At 31.7% G+C, this 19,176-nt stretch overlaps 1 protein-coding gene across 7 annotated transcripts in view; it reads left to right on the forward strand.

Moving 5' to 3' along the window:
- The window catches only part of LOC145946157 (venom dipeptidyl peptidase 4), a 366,319-nt gene that overhangs the window by 214,676 nt on the left and 132,467 nt on the right, over window positions 1-19,176 (forward strand). The gene's annotated exons all lie outside the window — the stretch shown is intronic.

The raw sequence follows: 19,176 nt of genomic DNA on the forward strand, positions 1-19,176 counted from the left end.
AATTGCATCGAGCACAATCAACGAAGTGTAAAACACGGAAACGTCGTAGTGAAGAAATATCGATGAAAAATTTACGAGACGAGATAGATTTCATTATCTATAAATTTCTTTTCGGCTAAAGAAAGACGAACTAAATAAGATTACGCGTGATTCAGCTATCGTGAATTCCCATCGCGGATTCTATACGGCCACTCGTTAGCTTTGTTCGTAATGAAACCTCGATACTGCCTCCTGTATGCACCACACATACACCTTCCTGCATGGCAGAGTAGGCGCACAATTAGCCGAGTGCCACTCTAATAAGGATTTATGCCCCGTGGGATTTGTTACGACAAATCGAAGCGCACTATTTACCGGCGAACAAGTTGACGCGCGATATGTAATGTTCTGATTGAATCGTGATCGAGATTATATGAGATTTCGAGTAGATTATCGATGATTTTTGTATGACCGCTTACTATATAATTTTTTCACGCGTATGACAAGAATTTTATACTGTGAAAAAATAAAATTACAAATATACTTTAGAATTTGAAACGTGTTCGATGATAGAGCAACAATTTTTAAGACAAATATGTATGCGTTACACAAACTCGCAATATTTGATGTTGCTCGCACGCAATTGCCGAACTTTCACTCTGTCAACACTAATGAAGAGATTAGAAGTTTGTATAACTTGCCTCTTGGGAAGGAATACGTGAAATATTTAATCATAAACTAATGAGGAGAATGCCCACCGCGTAGAGATAATTATGTTTGACAAACTGTATTCAAATATATCGTACTTTTTTTCCATAACGTATTTAAGTTTGGTATAATCGAGATAGGGTATAATAATACGGATATAAAAACGAAAAAAAAACTAAATAATAAAACACGAAATATATAACGAGTTCTTTTATCATTTTCGTTCCTTTATTTTAGAAGAATGTTTAATGCAAAAAAATACGGATAATTCGGCAGTCGTAAAATAAAGTTACACGAATCACGATATCGAGTTAGATCTACTGCATTTGTTATCTTTGTGTTCGGCAAGAAATTTTGATAAAGAGAGAACTAGGAATTTGGAAAGAATGTTTTCTCTGAGAAACGAAAATCGTATATACTCTGCTTCTAGATTTTTGAGGGAAACCTTCGGGTGCAAAGCTCGCCGATAAAATTTGATCGGAAAAAGGTAAATGAGTGCACTTCGACGATAGGGAAAAAGCATTTCGACGGAATTGAAAAAGCAAGGGAACACGGATGTACAAAAATAATATTCTGAGAAGAATAAGAGTAACGAAAAAAGAATAATCGAAAATCTTCTATATAGCGATATTTCATTCTATACCGGTGAAAAGATTAACGAATCTTTCTTGGAAAAAGTAATTCCCTTATGTCACACGGATATTTCTTCCTAATTTGTTTAGTGCCGCAAGAATAAAGCTGTCGATTTATTCTTATTGACTGCTTTCCGCAGTCGGTTGCTTCCGCATCGGATAATATCGCGGAAAGGAAGATTGCATTCGGATCTCCTTTAGGAAACGCGGAATCCAATTCGAATCCAGATTGAGAGTCGAATCTGAAATAAATCTGAGAAGCCAAGATAATTTGATATACGCTAAATTGCGCAAGAACGGTCTGGCAAAAAGGTGAAAAGCTCCGTGGACATTATTAAAAATTTTAACGATAGTTTCGAAAATATTCTTACATATACATATCATGATGCAACTTTGTATTTTAAACTGAAAGAATTTTACGAAAATTTGTTAAAAAAAGAGGAGGAAATTTACATGCGCGAATATTGTATTTAAAAATTAATATAAGAAGACAGTTTATTCGGGAGGTCATTTTAAGTAAAAAATGTGATTCGTTAATAAAAATTAATATTATATAATACATAAATATTATAGAATATATAATTATGAATCTAATAATTAGAATATATTAGATATAATTATGAATTTAATAATTAGAAAATTTGATTTGTATTTTGTTATTGACTGAATTAATTTTTTAAATGATTAGCTGATCTGTACTTGAATTTTAGAATATTTTAAATTATTTTTCTCTTCTATCCGAAATCTCTAATCTCTATTTGAATTTAAATCTACATCATTCTCGACGTTTCAATTCATTTATCCCGCATTTATTGCCCCGTTTGAAAGGAGAGTAGTATTTCGTTAGCGAGATAACCCTTACGCAGGAATGGCACGCTACGCGGGTTAATATCGCGGTAGATATGTTATCTTTATTGATCATCAATTACATCGGCGGCGTCTTTAGCGGGCCAACCAGCAGCGCAATTAGATAATACCTTATCCGATATGCCATCTTACACTCCGCCCAATGGCTTTTAATTCGCCGAGTAGCCTGAGAATACGATAGCGGATTTACTGGATTGCTCTTGATCCTTCCGTGAAGACGAAGAAGGAAGGGTTGAAGGCAAAGGAAGGGTAAGGGATGAGAGAGACGTTCCGTGGATAATATCGCGAAAGTGCACGATACTCTTTCACGGCGGCTCAGAAATTGGATACCCGACCGAGATACTGTACCGGTCTCGTGTAACAGGGATGGTGCATTGCATATACATATACGCCCCGACTCTATTGAATTTTGGGGCGGATCCAAATTGGATCTCACGTATTTAGCGGCCAACACTAACTGGAGCTACAAGCATCTCAGGAACGGACATAGCGAGGTTGACTTTTTCGCTCATTTTCGAAAAGAGACGCGAATCACGGAAATTTCAATGTTAACTTATAATGTTCGGCATAACTTTTTCTTACAACACTGTCGGTTCTTTCTTGTTAAAAATCTCAGTTTTTAAAAGGGTTGTTTTACAGGGTATCTACTCCTTAGAAAAATCGGAGATTGTCAGGGTTTTTTTTTTACTTTGAAAAATTCGGGAATTTGCATGGAATTTTATAGAGACTCGGGGAATTTTTTCAAAAATTGTGCCTTTGATATAATTTTACTTTTATTTAGCATTTAAGAAACATGTTTAATATATTTTTGCAATATTAAAATTTTTATTAAAATCTCATGTAATTTTATCGATGATTTTTTTTAGAATCAAGTCTTATGTAAGTTTTATAGAAAATTATTCAATTTTTTAATAATATTTAATTAAATTAGTACTCCTAAAGATGTTTGTAATAAATTATAATTTTTATTTTATATTTTTATTTTATGTTTTATTTTATATTTTTAGCGTTTAGATATAATAATATATTGCACTTTGTTATTGTTCAAATTAATTTTACGATCAATAAATCAATATTAAATGTTCGAAAAACATGCTTGACAACTTTCTCAGCAATCGCGATGAATAAAAAATATTAGAAAGCGCATACAATAAAGAAACTTATTTTAAAATCTGCATCTATAAATTTTCTTATTTTACTGGAAATTAAAACGAAAATACCTGGAAGATCAAGTTTTTTTTCAGAGAATTTTTTTACAAGATTTGAGTAGACACTCTGTGAGTTAGTCCCTATGTTATTTATCAAATATTTATTTATTGGGAAAAAAACAATATATCATTATCTATGTTGTATGATGTAATTTTATTGTAAGAGATTTTTAAAATAATATTTTCTATCTTGATCAGCATAATAAAAAAAATACAAGATGTTAAAAATTTCGAGATTTTTTTCTCTATTTTATCGGAAAGAAATTTATGTCAAATTGGAGCAATATCGGGGAATGGATTGTTCTATAGACCGTAACTATGTCGGAGAGCGTATTATAAATTCATTATGTTTTCGCTTTATCCCGAAAAGTACTTACCGGATCTGAAAAATAAATTAACTCCGGGCACGAAAAATTCATTATCCATCACTGATGAACTCGCCGGCAATTCACCTGTGGACATGCTTAATGTTGGCGTATTCGCCGAAAGTACCTGCAGCTACGATAATGGCGGATACAAATGACGATCTGGTTATTTTCCTCCGAGCTTCCGCGTAGCTTTGTTTCCCTGCAAACTTCTTCTCCCCTCCATATCACGATGATCTCTTTTCGCTCTCGATGACTTCTAGCGGAAATACATCTGCAATTAATACGATTAGTTATGCGCCGAGTATAATTCTCACCTATGTATCTACATGTATCACTTTATTAAGGAAAAGTAAAATTACCCGATGCGCGTTGAATTTGTTAATTAATTATTTGCGTCTATAATACGTTGATGAGAATGTGTTGTTTCGTTGTGTCGATGAAAGAAGTGGCTAAAATATAATTATTATGAATAATAAATTTATTATGAAAAATTCAATTTAAAATATGCATAATAATATAATGTAACATTACTAAGGGTTGCACATAGTATGATTATTATATGATATATATTATTATGTGTATATTTTAAATTGAATTTTTCATAATATTTTATCCACTCCTTTATCTTTTTTCTTATCTTTATGTAAGAAAACCGGTAAATTCTAAAGCACATTTCGATAGAGTTGCAATCGTGTAATTGGAAGAATGTAGAAAGATATCTCGGGATTAATATATAATATTTCGGTGACGTGTATATATATCAGAAATGCGCGATAAAAAAATATCTTCAATCTTTTCTGCAGAGTCGACTCAGTTTTGCTGTTTGCGATTCACGACACACAGGAAAGCGAAGTTGCATACAAAAGTCGGTTTATCCGTGATTCGTTTGAGATAAGCTCCGACTATACGGATGAGATTTTCTTTTTTTTTTTTCTTTTTGACTTGCTGTATTATACTTTCAGTTTCGATGTTCTGTACGTTCCTGTAAGCTCCTGCAGTTTGCACAATCGCGTAACGACCGCCGGCTGATTAAGGCCATTAAAGATAATGATAGGATGATGGACCAACTTTGTTTTACTCGCGTCAAATCGGAGATTATCCCTTTCGCAGATGTGTTAAGCAAACTCATCATTTATTCCGAGAGAGATCGATCATTTTATATATATTTGTTTCTCTTGCTGATTTTATGCCTTATTTATTCTATTATTTTTCGCGTCTCACTTTTTATGTCGGATATTTCTAATTTTAGGAATGATAATCGATAATTAAAACGTGTAAAAAAAATCTAATACTCTCATACTTTAGAAATATTTAAAAATTTTTTAAAGATATTTTTCAAAATATGTATTTTTTTTAAATTAGTGGGATCTGAAACATTAAGTTAATAATTGTTGTCAATTAATTTAATATATAATTAGTAATTAATGCGAAGAAGTTTAGAGTTGATTTTGAGTGGCGTGAAAATGTCAAGAGATAAAATGACAAGTTGCAAAGATGTTTCACTATTTGAAACGAAATTTTTTTTTTGCATCGGATTTCTCTCGTTATTCGAACGTGATATAACGTTGTGCATGCGGGAAATTACTTCCATCATCAGAGTCGTTTGATGACTCGTCCGATTCGGTGCTTTCTAGGCCACAATCAGTTTCCTGTCAGTACTCGACATCACGTACTTACGTGCGCGCGTATGCGTGTGTGTATGTGTATCCCGACATATATGCAGTCGGGAATCGCGCATTTTATGCCGATCGTGTGTTTCAAGAGGATTCCCCTCTGTTTTCCTTGTGTATTTCGTGTTTTACGGGATTATAACTTCTGTCAGGTACACTAAATTACTTCTCCGCGACTTGGATCCCCTAAAAGTATATATAAGCCTTATTTCGCTCGTGGCTCCCCGACACGATCTGGGCAGTTTGATCGGTAATTTAATGTCGCGGAGAATTACGAAGAAATACAAAGTCACGAACATCTGTTCATAAATCACTTTCGCGGGCATTCATCTCGATGTTTTATGACACTTTTTTTATTATTTAATAATATTACGAATCATGCCCTTATCGACGATATTCAATGAAATCAGAAAGATATATTACTACAAAATTTGATCCACATATATAATTAATCAATTAATTATTATATAATTAATTAATAATTTAAAATAATTAGTTATATAGTTATATAGATTAATTATATATTAATTACAAATTAATTAAAATAATTATTAAACTACTAATCATGTTTTACATCTCATTAATAAAATATTTTGAAAAATATTTAGAAAGAAATTTAAACATATGTCTAAAGATTGAGAATATTAAATAAAGTTTTCTTCACATTTTGATTATCGAATTACAGAATATAATAATATGAAGATTTTATGAATTTATAATCAACAGTGTGCACGATAGAATTGTATTGTTAGGGTTTTAAATGTATTTTGAAGAATATTATATAATAAATATGCTGCCGCGCAGCACATTTATTATATTTATAAAATCTTTATCTTGAAAAAAAAAGAAAACGTATTATATGCATATGCTATTATATTTAGTTTTTCTTTGGCCTAAGGCAACAGTGGTTTGTTCTGGCCCGTTTCCAGTTCTGCATGTTTTATCTCGAAACAGAAATAAAATATCATTTTGGCTCAGGATACTACTTGAGTGAACATATAGAGCTATAAATATAAAAATATTTCGAAAAATGTATTTCTGATACGAAACAAAGTGGACCATTCATACAGAATTTATGAGAATCTTGAAAATATATTCTCAGTAATATTAAACAGCGAAGAATATTAATTATTGAAAAATGTGATCAGGGAATTTTTAAAAAATTTTAAAAAAATTTTAATAGACATTCGTTAATACGAAAAATATCTCATTATTAAAGCTTTCTTTGCTGATTTATCATTTTAGAAAAATGATGAAATAGATGACAATTACGATAATTACGCGCAATATTTGCCGAACGATGTTACACGAATAATCGTAAATAATGATCTGGGATTGATATATCGAAATGCAAGAAACAAATCAGCGTATATAGAAAGCGCTGCTTTTCTCGCCATAAACTCAGACCCTATTAAACATTAATTGAGCGCGTAATCCTCCCCGGCAAAAAGGCGAGTTACATTGGACGGCTATGTAAATCAGCTCGTATATCTCGTCGTTCTCATCGATTTCCGTGGGCAGGGGAGAGAGGGGCGGGAGAGAAACGTATCAATGGAGAACCGGTCGGGATTTATCGGGATTTAGCCCCGACTATAGTGTTCGCGGGGGAATATCGTCGTTCGGTCGTCCTTATTGCGGCACAAAGGACGAAACGGCGAGATTTAACGCGCGTTTATTTACAGTAATGGCGGTCTAATTAACTCGGATTAGCAGCTCTTCTTTCCAACGCGTTTTAATCGAAATAAAAAAGACGCAGATCGTATAACGGCGAAAATTAGGTACGTCTGTGCCGAATCCCGTCTCTCTGCAAGATCCTCTTCGTTCTCTCCTTTTTTCTTTTTTTTTTATATATTTGCACCGAGAGATGCAGCAACAAATTATCCTGTCGCTTCGCGATGGCACTTCCTGGCTGAAAATCGCTGTCTATTTCTTAATGCATTGCTATGAAATCGATAGGGAATGCAATGATTGCCAAAGACAGTCCAATTCTTCTCTTCTTGATCGCGAAACTCCCTTTTATCGGTGCAAATATTTTTATTAGGTATGTAAAACTTCGATCGATCAATTCCGTTTCGAAACTGATAAGCTGAATATTTTTTAACTTAATATTCAAATGACATACATATAGAGAAAGGAAAAAATGAGAGATTTTTATAAAAAAAATTTCATATTTTTTTATATACTGACAAAAATATAGTTAATTTATCAAATTTTCTTAAAATTTTTACTTTTATATTAGTTGACTTAGATTATATTATTATTAAAATAATTGCTTCATTTATATGTTTCATCAAAATTACTATACTTTACATCATTGATTTGATGAGATTATTTGCATTAAAAAAAAAAAACAAAAGAAATTAGTTACATTCAGTAAATGTTGTTTTTAACTCGATCAGTATATTTTTCGTAATATTTTACATCTTCATCTCATACTGCGTTCTCTTTTGGGACAGCATTTTATTTTTCTATGAAATGCGTTTTTATTTAACTTCCACGAAACATATCGTGTAACAAATTGAAAGAGTAAACTACAAGTTTTTAGCTTGTATGTTATAAGATATCAAAATTTCTCTTTTTCCTGGATCAATGCTTCGAGAACTTCACAATCAGACAAATTCATTTTACGTTATATAGTTTTTTTCCCCCTTTATATTTTACGGAAGTAAAGAGTTTGTCCGAGAACAGAGATTTCCACGGTAAAAGCTTACATAGAAAAGTTATTGACTCGTTTCGTGCAACCGGCAAATCTCTTGAAAAAGATAAAATTACGTTCGCTCGTGTCTTAAAGCTTCTTAACGTAGAGTAAATTTTACAGAAATATTTGCCGGTGCGCTTAAATCTTATATTTTGTTTCATCGCTCTTGCGAGGATCATTAAGGCTTGAAGACCATTCGAGAGATAACGACAGAATTTATTTTTCCCATTTGCAGACCCGGCGTGCTCTTGAATCAACAATACTTTAATCTTGCGAAATTAATTTATTATCGGATTACTCAAGAAGTTTAAATATTAGAAGTTTCTTTTTATTTTTCGAGAGAGATATATAAGAGGCGAGCAGATGCTCTCGCTGCAATGTTCTACTTAACTTTTATGCAGAAGTGCCTTTGACACTCTTATTAAATGTTTAAAATAGCCGTCAATGATTTTCAGGATTCCGCGGATAAATTTAATTATTTATTATTTTTTAAAATTATTTTTATTTTTAATAATTTGTATTTAATTATTCAAGCAATTTTTAATTATTTAATTATTTGTTCAAGCAATGTTTCGACGATAATATAATTTTTTTCTTCATAATATATTATTGTCGAAAAACATTGCTCGAATGCGACAGATCTTTCATCTTTCTAACGCGCTCGTGAGAAATCGCTCTTCTTGAAACAAGTTAGCACCCACAAACGACTTAAATGACTCGCGCGCGGTTAACCAGCCCTTAACTCTCATCTCTTAATGCAAAAGTTAGTTGACTGCGTGCACGCGAAGTTCGAAGAATCCTGCCGTCGATAAACGTATCAGATGCGAATCTGCGCAACAACTTCGCGTCTCGTAAATACATCCGTATTACACAATCGGCTCGAATTTTGTGAATTTTTTTTTAAGAGGAACTGTCCTTTCTGGCGACTAATAAAATGTCCGAGTGTCATTTCGGTCTGTAAGTCTCATTAAACTTCTCGCGAGGTAAATGAGCGAGTTCAGCGTCATAAAGAAGTTGCAAGTTTCTGGCAAGACACTTAAAAGATGAGTTCTGAGAAAGGGATGTAAGAAAATGGAAGAGAAAATCATGAGAGAAAATTACGATAGAAAAGGAAGCGAAGGAGAAAAAGAGGAGAAAGGGATAGAATGGGATAGATAAGATTCCTTTATATTATAAAACTTAACATTTTCTGTCGAAATATATTTAATAAGTCTAATTACGACGAGAGTAATAAATAATCAAAATTCGAATCAGAAAAAAAGTAATAAGAAAGAGAAAAATTTGTAATAAATCACTTTACAAGGAGCCTATTCTCTGGAAAAAACGAGGATTGTCAGGATTTTTTTATCTTGAAAAATGCGGGAATTTTCATGGAATTTTATTGAGAGGAATTTCTTTCATTATGTCTATGATAATTTTACCCTTATTTAAAATACTTTTATTATATATTTTTATTATATAAAATACTTCTTGTTTTAAATTTTTATTGTATATCTTTCCATATATCTTTAGCGTTTAAATGTTATATTGTCTAAATTAATTTGACGATTGATAAATCAATATTAAATGCTGGAAAGCTGCATTCTTTGTTTGCAATCGTATTGGAATGGAAAATTTGAAAGCGCGAAATAAAATGAAGAAACGTATTTTAAATAAAAAGCTACGTCAAATTTTCGTATTTTACCTAAAATTTTAAATACCTCAAAGATTAGAGAATTTTTTTTGCAAGATTTGAGTAGACATTCTGCACGAATTATCTTGTATAGCCTCTCTTTCGGCTTTTAATGTTGGTCTTATCGGCCAGCAGCGGCAGCAGTCGGAGAGAATGATCCTTTGACAAGCGTAAAGCGACGAGAGGTAACTTAACTCCCGTAACACCCTGCTGTCCAACAAGAGAGACTGTTCGCTCTCCACGACGAGATATATGTATGTATTTACTTTGAGAAATGTAACCGTGTGACATTTGTTCCCAACCGGGTTCTCGGACAAGACGGTTATATCGGAAAATCCTTTTTGCCGCTCGAAACTCTGCACATCCTGTAGTCATGAGATGAGATGAACTCCGGATAAAATGGGTGCATAGAAGCGATCTAGTTAGCGCATCTCCGGAGGGAAGAGTTTTTTAGAATATTTACAGATCGCGAGATAGAGAGATAGAGAGAGCGAGAGCCAAAAAGGAGAGAAAGAGAGAGAGGTAGTTATGTTGCGAGAACTCGGTTAATGTTAATTGAACAGTTAAGCGAACGGCACGTTGTAAAAATTAAGTCGCAGGTGTTGAACACGTTATTTTTATAGGCAACTCTCTGCGCGTATCAATACTTTATATCCAAAATTAATATTAATATTTGCTGGGTCTTGGGTGAATATTCTTCATTATAATTTATTTGTTTAATATATATTATTTAATTTTTTGAGGTCAAACTTAAGATATCGTTAACACAAAATGTACACAGAAATTTCACATCATTTCCTTAGACTTTTATTTAAAGAATTTTAATAATGCAGATAAAACTGTATATTTTTATTTAATTGAAAATATGAGTGGAATTTGTTATTCGCGTATTAAGAAAAATAGAATATTTGTATAAAAAAATATTGATTGAAATATGAAAAAAATATATATCATAAATAAAATTATTTTCTAATAAAAATCAGATATATACCTATTTGCCGAAAATAATTATTCTCAGACAGTACATATAATATGTCAAGGATGGGTAATCATGTTGTGAATTACGTAGTGGTTTGTGCAACGTAATCAATGTACGAGACATTAATGTCATATCTCCTAAATTTTGTACGTGGCATAGCTTATTCCGTTGAATAGGATTCAATGAGATTTACTGTCATTTGGCGGATATCGTTGACGGGCGACGTGCGATTGCAGCAAATACCTTAATTTCCGAGGTACAAAGCTATATGCGAGCAAATCATCACCGAATATGTATTTGGGATTGCATTGTATATTTACACGGAATGTGTGTGCAAGCCTATGAAATCGCTCAATATCGAGACTTCGCTTTTACGATGCAATTAAACTGTCTGTAACATGATTTTGAGCAAATTTTACGTCCTATATACATAGTAGTGTTTGTGAAAAAAAGGGCAATAAGTTTAGAAAACAAAGTATTTTTATTTATTTAATTTTGGTCTGGCTTTTTCATTTTTTAAATTTATATTTTTTATTTGATTTATTCTAAAAGCTATATGAATTTAGCACCCGACTTTTTAAAAATTAATTTTTTAAAACGGAAAATGACAGCATTTCGTTTGTAATTGTTTGTAGTAACAATAATTTCGTTTGTAGTTTTATCAATTAATAAATAAAAAAAATGTTTTAAATGACTCGCACCCGACATTGAAATATCACAAATCCGCTTGCGCAGTCTTCTTTAGAATCGTTTGTAGTTGTTTGTAGTGATTTTCCTTTTGTTTGTAGTTGAGCGGTTCAAAAGTTATAAACAATTGTTTATTCGTCCAAGAATTAACTTTGTCAATTTTTAAGATTTTTCAAATCCGCTTGCGCAGTCTTCTTTAGAATCGTTTGTAGTTGTTTGTAGTGATTTTCCTTTCATTTGTAGTTGAGCTGTTCAAAAGTTATAAACAAATTGTTTATAACTTGATTAAACAATGCTAATTTTTAAATAAAATTATTAATTATGTATAATATATTAGTCAAAGAATTTACTAGAGAGCAATATAACAGATTTTAAGAAATAAAAATCTAACTTTATGTTCAGTAGTACAGTTTAAAATTAGTCAGACTTTTTGAAGTAGTATGAATCGAGATTCAACAGTATATAATTATAAACAATACTATGTGACATACTAATTTATGAATTTATTAAACAGAAAAAAAGAAAAGATTTTAAGAAATATTTAAATTTTTCGTTCCTAGTGGTATAATTCAAAATTAGTCGGCCTATTTCAAGTAGTATAAATCAAGATTAAACAGTGCTAATTTTTTTATGAAATTATTAATTATGTGTAATATATTAATCCAAGAATTTATTAAAGAGCAAAATAACAGATTTTAACAAATTAAAATCTATTTTAATGTTTAGTAGTACAGTTTAAAATTAGTCAGACTTTTTGAAGTAGTATGAATCGAGATTCAACAGTCTATAATTATAAACGACACTTTAGCTATGTGAACCTAGCACCCGATTTTTAAAAAATTAATTTTTTTAAATGGAAAATGATAGCATTTCGTTTGTAGTTGTTTGTAGTAACAATAATTTCGTTTGTAGTTTTATCAATTAATAAATAAAAAAAATTGTTTAAATGACTCGCACCCGACATTGAGATATCGCAAATTCGCTTGCGCAGTCTTCTTTAGAATCGTTTGTAGTTGTTTGTAGTGATTTTCCTTTTGTTTGTAGTTGAGCGGTTCAAAAGTTATAAACAATTGTTTATTCGTCCAAGAATTAACTTTGTCAATTTTTAAGATTTTTCAAATCCGCTTGCGCAGTCTTCTTTAGAATCGTTTGTAGTTGTTTGTAGTGATTTTCCTTTCGTTTGTAGTTGAGCGGTTCAAAAGTTATAAACAAATTGTTTATAACTTGATTAAACAATGCTAATTTTTAAATAAAATTATTAATTATGTATAATATATTAGTCAAAGAATTTACTAGAGAGCAAAATAACAGATTTTAAGAAATAAAAATCTAACTTTATGTTCAGTAGTACAATTTAAAATTAGTTAGACTTTTTGAAGTAGTATGAATCGAGATTCAACAGTATATAATTATAAATAATACTATGTGACATACTAATTTATGAATTTATTAAACAGAAAAAAAGAAAAGATTTTAAGAAATATTTAAATTTTTCGTTCCTAGTGGTATAATTCAAAATTAGTCGGCCTATTTCAAGTAGTATAAATCAAGATTAAACAGTGCTAATTTTTTTATGAAATTATTAATTATGTGTAATATATTAATCCAAGAATTTATTAAAGAGCAAAATAACAGATTTTAACAAATTAAAATCTATTTTAATGTTTAGTAGTACAGTTTAAAATTAATCAGACTTTTTGAAGTAGTATGAATCGAGATTCAACAGTCTATAATTATAAACGACACTTTAGCTATGTGAACCTAGCACCCGACTTTTAAAAAATTAATTTTTTTAAATGGAAAATGATAGCATTTCGTTTGTAGTTTTATCAATTAATAAATAAAAAAAATTGTTTAAATGACTCGCACCCGACATTGAGATATCGCAAATTCGCTTGCGCAGTCTTTAGAATCGTTTGTAGTTGTTTGTAGTGATTTTTCTTTTGTTTGTAGTTGAACGGTTCAAAAGTTATAAACAATTGTTTATTCGTCCAAGAGAGCTAACTTTGTCAATTTTTAAGATTTTTCAAATTCGCTTGCGCAGTCTTTAGAATCGTTTGTAGTTGTTTGTAATGATTTTCCTTTCGTTTGTAGTTGAGCGGTTCAAAAGTTATACACAACTGTTTATTTGTCCAAGAGGTAAATTTGTTAATTTTAAAGATATCGCAAATCCGCTTGCGCAGTCTTCTTTAGAATCGTTTGTAGTTGTTTGTAGTGATTTTCCTACAAACCTACACTTGAAATCACTACAAACAACTACAAACGATTCTAAAGAAGACTGCGCAAGCGGATTTGCGATATCTCAATGTCGGATGCGAGTCATTAAAAACTTTTTTTTTATTTATTAATTGATAAAACTACGAAAGAAATTATTGTTACTACAAACAAAATGCTATCATTTTCCGTTAAAAAAAATTAATTTTTAAAAAGTCGGGTGCTAGGTTCACATAGCTTACTCTAAACAGTCTCGAAAACTAAAATTTTTTTTGACGATTAATATATAAATTAAATAACATGAATTAACTCGATGAGTCAACTCGAATTTTCAAGCAATTTATTTTATCATTTTTTTTCTAAAAAAAAGAAAAAATAAAAGATTGGCATTCAAGAGAAGCTTAAAGACATATTATTTAAGACAGATTTTTCTGACGTGTCTGCGAGCATCAGACTTGATATATCAATGGAACTGTGCATCTCAATTTGCCCCTCGGCTCGCAAAGATAGAGACAGAGTCGCTTTACATACGTCAACGAAATGTGTCAGTTTCCGATATACGCTTTTTTTTATTTTACCGAGGGCAGAATTTCGATATGGGATAGCTGGTACTTACAATCGGTTTCGAGTGCGATGGGGTGAAGGGGAATGGGAGGAGGGAAGAGAGGGCACTCTCGATAACAATACGCCACGTTGACGGCTCAGTTACAAATTATGGATCTTCAAAGAGCGAGATCCTATACTTGGCGTCTCGCCAGACCAGCTTCCATCACATCCGCTAAATTTTTTAGCTCCTTTTGCTCGCCCGCCGTCCATCGACGTGGCTCATGCAACACCACCGCGAAAATCAATATTCTCGAGATAAAGTATGAGCGTGATTCCGCAGCGCCACGTGCCCCGTCATACACGTCCAAAGACAGTAAATTCCACAGTAGTGCTCACTCACCGCGATGAATGGAGAGAGATATTTATGCACAATATAATTAAAAAAGTATATACATATGTATACTATATATATGTCTCACGTTATTAGATTTTTCTAAAAAATGTTAAAAGAGCTAATATAAAGATACAAATTGATATATTTTTATTTTAAATTGAAGATATGAGAGGAATTTTTTATTTATACCATGAAAAATACAATATAAAATATATTGATTAAAATATAGCAAACAATTATCTGTATGTTGATAAAATTATTATTGTACAATTATTTATGTATAAAAAATAATTTATATGAGACGAATCTTGTTTCTGGCAAAGGAAAACATTGCAGAAAATAATTGATGTGTGGGGAATAAATGTAAAATTTGATTTCTACTTTATTACAAAACAATTTTTATTTTATCCGTGTTTCTTTTATTCAATATTTATAAAAAACATGACAAGGTTAGTTATTTTTTAAATTATTTTATTTTATTAATTAAAATTATTATTTTTTAATAGCAATTATTTCTTTTAGTTTCTTCTAAAAGTGTGTGTGACATAGAGTTTCTAGTTATTAACTTTTTAATTGTGTGTTTATTATTTTATTTCGTAAATTGAACGAATATGATTAAATATTGTTATAGCTTGCAAATTGCGTTACTTATATATTTTGTTATCAGTTTTACGATCATAAATGTCGACATCTTAAATTTTTGTTCTTTATACTCAGAATACACTTAGAATTTCCAAAGTGAACAATTCCTACGAAACGTCTGATGCGAAAAGAGAAAAATTATTCAGGGTAATCTCACAGGAACAAAGTTGTGGATCTCTCTCTAATTTGAGAAACACTGTTCTACTGGAATGTGCTCCGACTTGGCAAAACGAAAAATTCGCCTCCACTCAAACTAGTTTACGACCTCCATTGCTGATATTGCGGCAAGATTGTGCCAAAGGCAGTAGGGGACGAAATGTTAACCAAAGCGGATATTGAAAACGCATAGAATTTTAAGATCGACTTTACATAATAACATTATTCTCGTGCAAAAGTCTTCATATTAAAATTTTTTTTATCTATAAATCATTTACAAGATTGCAATAAAAATGACATAAAATTGCATAGACTTTGTTGAAACTTTGCTCGCATCTACTTTATTATAATTATAAGCATCAATATAAATATATAATATTATATATAATATAATATATAGTATAATATATAGTATAATATATAATATGAAGTTTTTATAATAAAACATGACAATCTGTTAAAATTATTTTCACTATTACTTGCGAGTTTGACTTGCGTACTTACCTTGGGAAGCAAAATTCTGCTTTTATAGCGAATTTTCGCAAAAGGAATATAGCGAGATAGCTAATCAGAATTCACAAGGAATACGCACAGGGGAAGTCTGAGTCTGTTAATTGGCGATTCGAGTTTCGCGAAGGAACGCAATATACATATAGGGAAACGCAGGAAGATATAGGGTGGCGAACTCTCCTTCCTCCCTCTCTCTAGAGATGACGTTTGCGGAAGTAAAAGCGAACGCGTTCGATATTGCGGCACTTTGCACGTAATACCATTACCGGGTGGTACGCGACATTCAAACTGCATTCAGACGACGGAATGGCGACGAGAGAGGAAGGGAGGGATAATAGACTCTCTACGCGGTTACTTTTTGATTGGATCGCGAGAATGCGCTTCGCGCGACTGCGATAACAAAAGTGACGGCGACGCGCGATTGTAAGAACTGTGAGCTAATTAGAATACGGATTCGTTCGGCTTCGGATTCATTTCAGTAGGAATGAATGAGCGCGAAAACGCGTCCTCCGAATGCCGATTGAAAAGAATCGCGGATTTATTAATGCGGCCACGCTCTCTCTCTCTCTTTCTCTATTAATGAAACTTCTCTCTCGATGAAAAATGTTTATTTTTTTTCGAGAGAGCGAAGCATGAAATTAGTATTCCGATACACGCAAACGAGGGGAGGTGGTTCATTACGAGGAACAAAAGACTTTTTAACATCTTTATTATACCGAGTGATTTGCAACAAGAGCGCGCTGACAGAAACTTTTGACAGCTTTATCCGGGAGGTCAATTTTAATTATAAAAATGTTATACGAAGGTCCTATTTTAAATTTGCATTCAAGCTCAAGAAGCACATTTTGAGCACATGTCATGTTATAATTCATTCACTTGATTGTTATTTTTTCAATAATAATTGTTAATTTCTCTTTACAAAAAAAATTGGACTTGAAAATAATTAGAGATGCAAAGGACGATAAAGAGATATTTTCTGTTTGAAAAAAAATCAACCTCAGATTTATGTGAAAGAATTTCAATCTTTCAATTACTCCCCCTCCCTCTTTTATTTGTCGCCTTTATTGAATAGCGAGGAATAATTAATATAGTGACAGGAATATATCTTAAAACTCTCAATAAGCCGCTGTGTAATCGCACAGAATGCGATATCATAAATCATATATACATAACGAGTGTCGATTAATTATTCTCGCGCGCGATTCAACGGCGCATCTAAAGATAAAATCGTGGGAATTCGCTGGTCGGCGCCAATAAAACGTTGCATTGTATATAAGAACGTTATCGGAAAATTGAGTGCTGCTTCTTTCAATATCTCGTGCCGCGATTCTACACACACTCGTGTATATATATTAATGTATATATTAATGTAAATATATAATTTTAATTATATTTTTTAATTATAATTATAATGATATATTTATATATAATTTTAAGTATCAGTAAAATATTATAAATATAAATAAAATTTAATAAGTATATTCAAATTTAAGTTAATTTTTGTAATATTTTAAGCATAAATAAAATTCAAATGAAATATTAAAAATATAAATAAAATTTAATATAACAGACATTTTTATTTGAGGCTTTACTTCTCGAGGAATATTTAATTGGAATCAAATTTCAATCACATGCAATTAATAAAGACGAGTTAATTAGTTTAAAAATTGTCTAATATTTTAACGTAATAATTGAAGATTACCTATATTTAATTGAGTAATATAAAATCAACCAATATTTGAGCTTAGTAATTGGAAAATTTAATTTCCATTAATTTTTAACACACAAACATTTCGTTAAAATTCAGCTTATGATTCAGACGACTCGTTTTCATTGAGGTTCCATCATGTCACTTCCGACAGGTTCTCGTCGATGGAACCACATTTCATCGACGCATAATAAATGGAAAGGCCGCGTTCTTTAACGCGACAGTGAGCTAAACTCCGAACCGTAAATCGTTTCCCCACTTTATATAGGAAAAGCGTATCCGGTGCCGTCAAGGCGTTTTCTCATAAATCACGCCGTGCGCACTTGCGAGTTGAAATCGCAGGGGGTAAAAAAAAAAATATATCGGATAAAGGAAAAATCATCAGACCGATATCGACCATATCGAAAGGCACATATATATTTCGGAGATGCGGTATATTCGTTCAAATTAATCGCGGATCGTTCAATCAATTGAAATGCATTATCGTATTACAAATATAATCTGCATCTCGAATATTTAATGTATCTTTAAATGTATCTTTAAATATTCGTCGTATTATATATAATAATTATAATTTAAAGTCGATATTTTTTTGCAAAAAATTTTTAGGCATTTTATATGTTTGTTATAATTTTTTATATATATATAGATCTCTTTCTTTCTCTCTCTATCGATCACGTTGCGGTCAATTCTCTCGGCGAGATCGCGGCTAGTTTCGGTCATCGACGGGTTCGTGATAAATGAAGTTACGTCACGACGCCTTGGCTCGATAACGTCCGGCGGTCCGCGGTGATCAAATTTAATTTTGATAAAGAAGATTTATAAATATGGGATCTCGCGTACCCACGCCACGGCGACGGTACCGCAGAGTGTGCTTGGCTTTTATTTTCCCGGAAATACGAAATCCAATTTTCGATAAGGCCAGCTTACACATATAGACTGCCCGCTCCACTCTTTCTTGCGCCCCCTTTTCTACCCCTTCCTTCCCTTTCCCTCCTATTCGGGATCTTTCACTGGGGGTTGTGCGTTCGAGAACATTATTTCGGAGCGAGAAGTTGGCTCTTTGCCGGATGTGCGAAATTCAGAACGACACATTCGACACGTATCACCTAAGGCAGGTTCGTCGCGAGATTGAGAATTTTTAAAGTTTTCGCGTATGTGAATTTTATTGTTAGCCAGGATTAATTTAATTTCGAATCTCTAGTTTGGCAATATAAATCAAACATTGAGCAATCTGCAATTTATTTACATCTACAGGATGGGGAAATTATCTTTATGCGATTTGGAAAGAATAGATTTTATTACATGTATTTATATAGATTTAAGATTTCTTGTGAAAAATCAGTGTAATTTTTAATATGGAAGTACAGATCTTTTAGAAAAGCGATGCATTTTATTTTTATATAAACATATGCATGTACAAATCATATATTGGAACTTGTATGAATGGATACGAATGATAAACTCGATATCGAGATGCTTCAATTATATTGATTATTCATTATACAGCGAGCGCGACAATATTAAAATACGACGAT

Source organism: Prenolepis imparis, unplaced genomic scaffold (assembly GCF_030444845.1).
Source record: "Prenolepis imparis isolate NDT839.2.m4 unplaced genomic scaffold, iyPreImpa1.0 SCAF_15, whole genome shotgun sequence".
Lineage (NCBI taxonomy): Eukaryota > Metazoa > Arthropoda > Insecta > Hymenoptera > Formicidae > Prenolepis > Prenolepis imparis.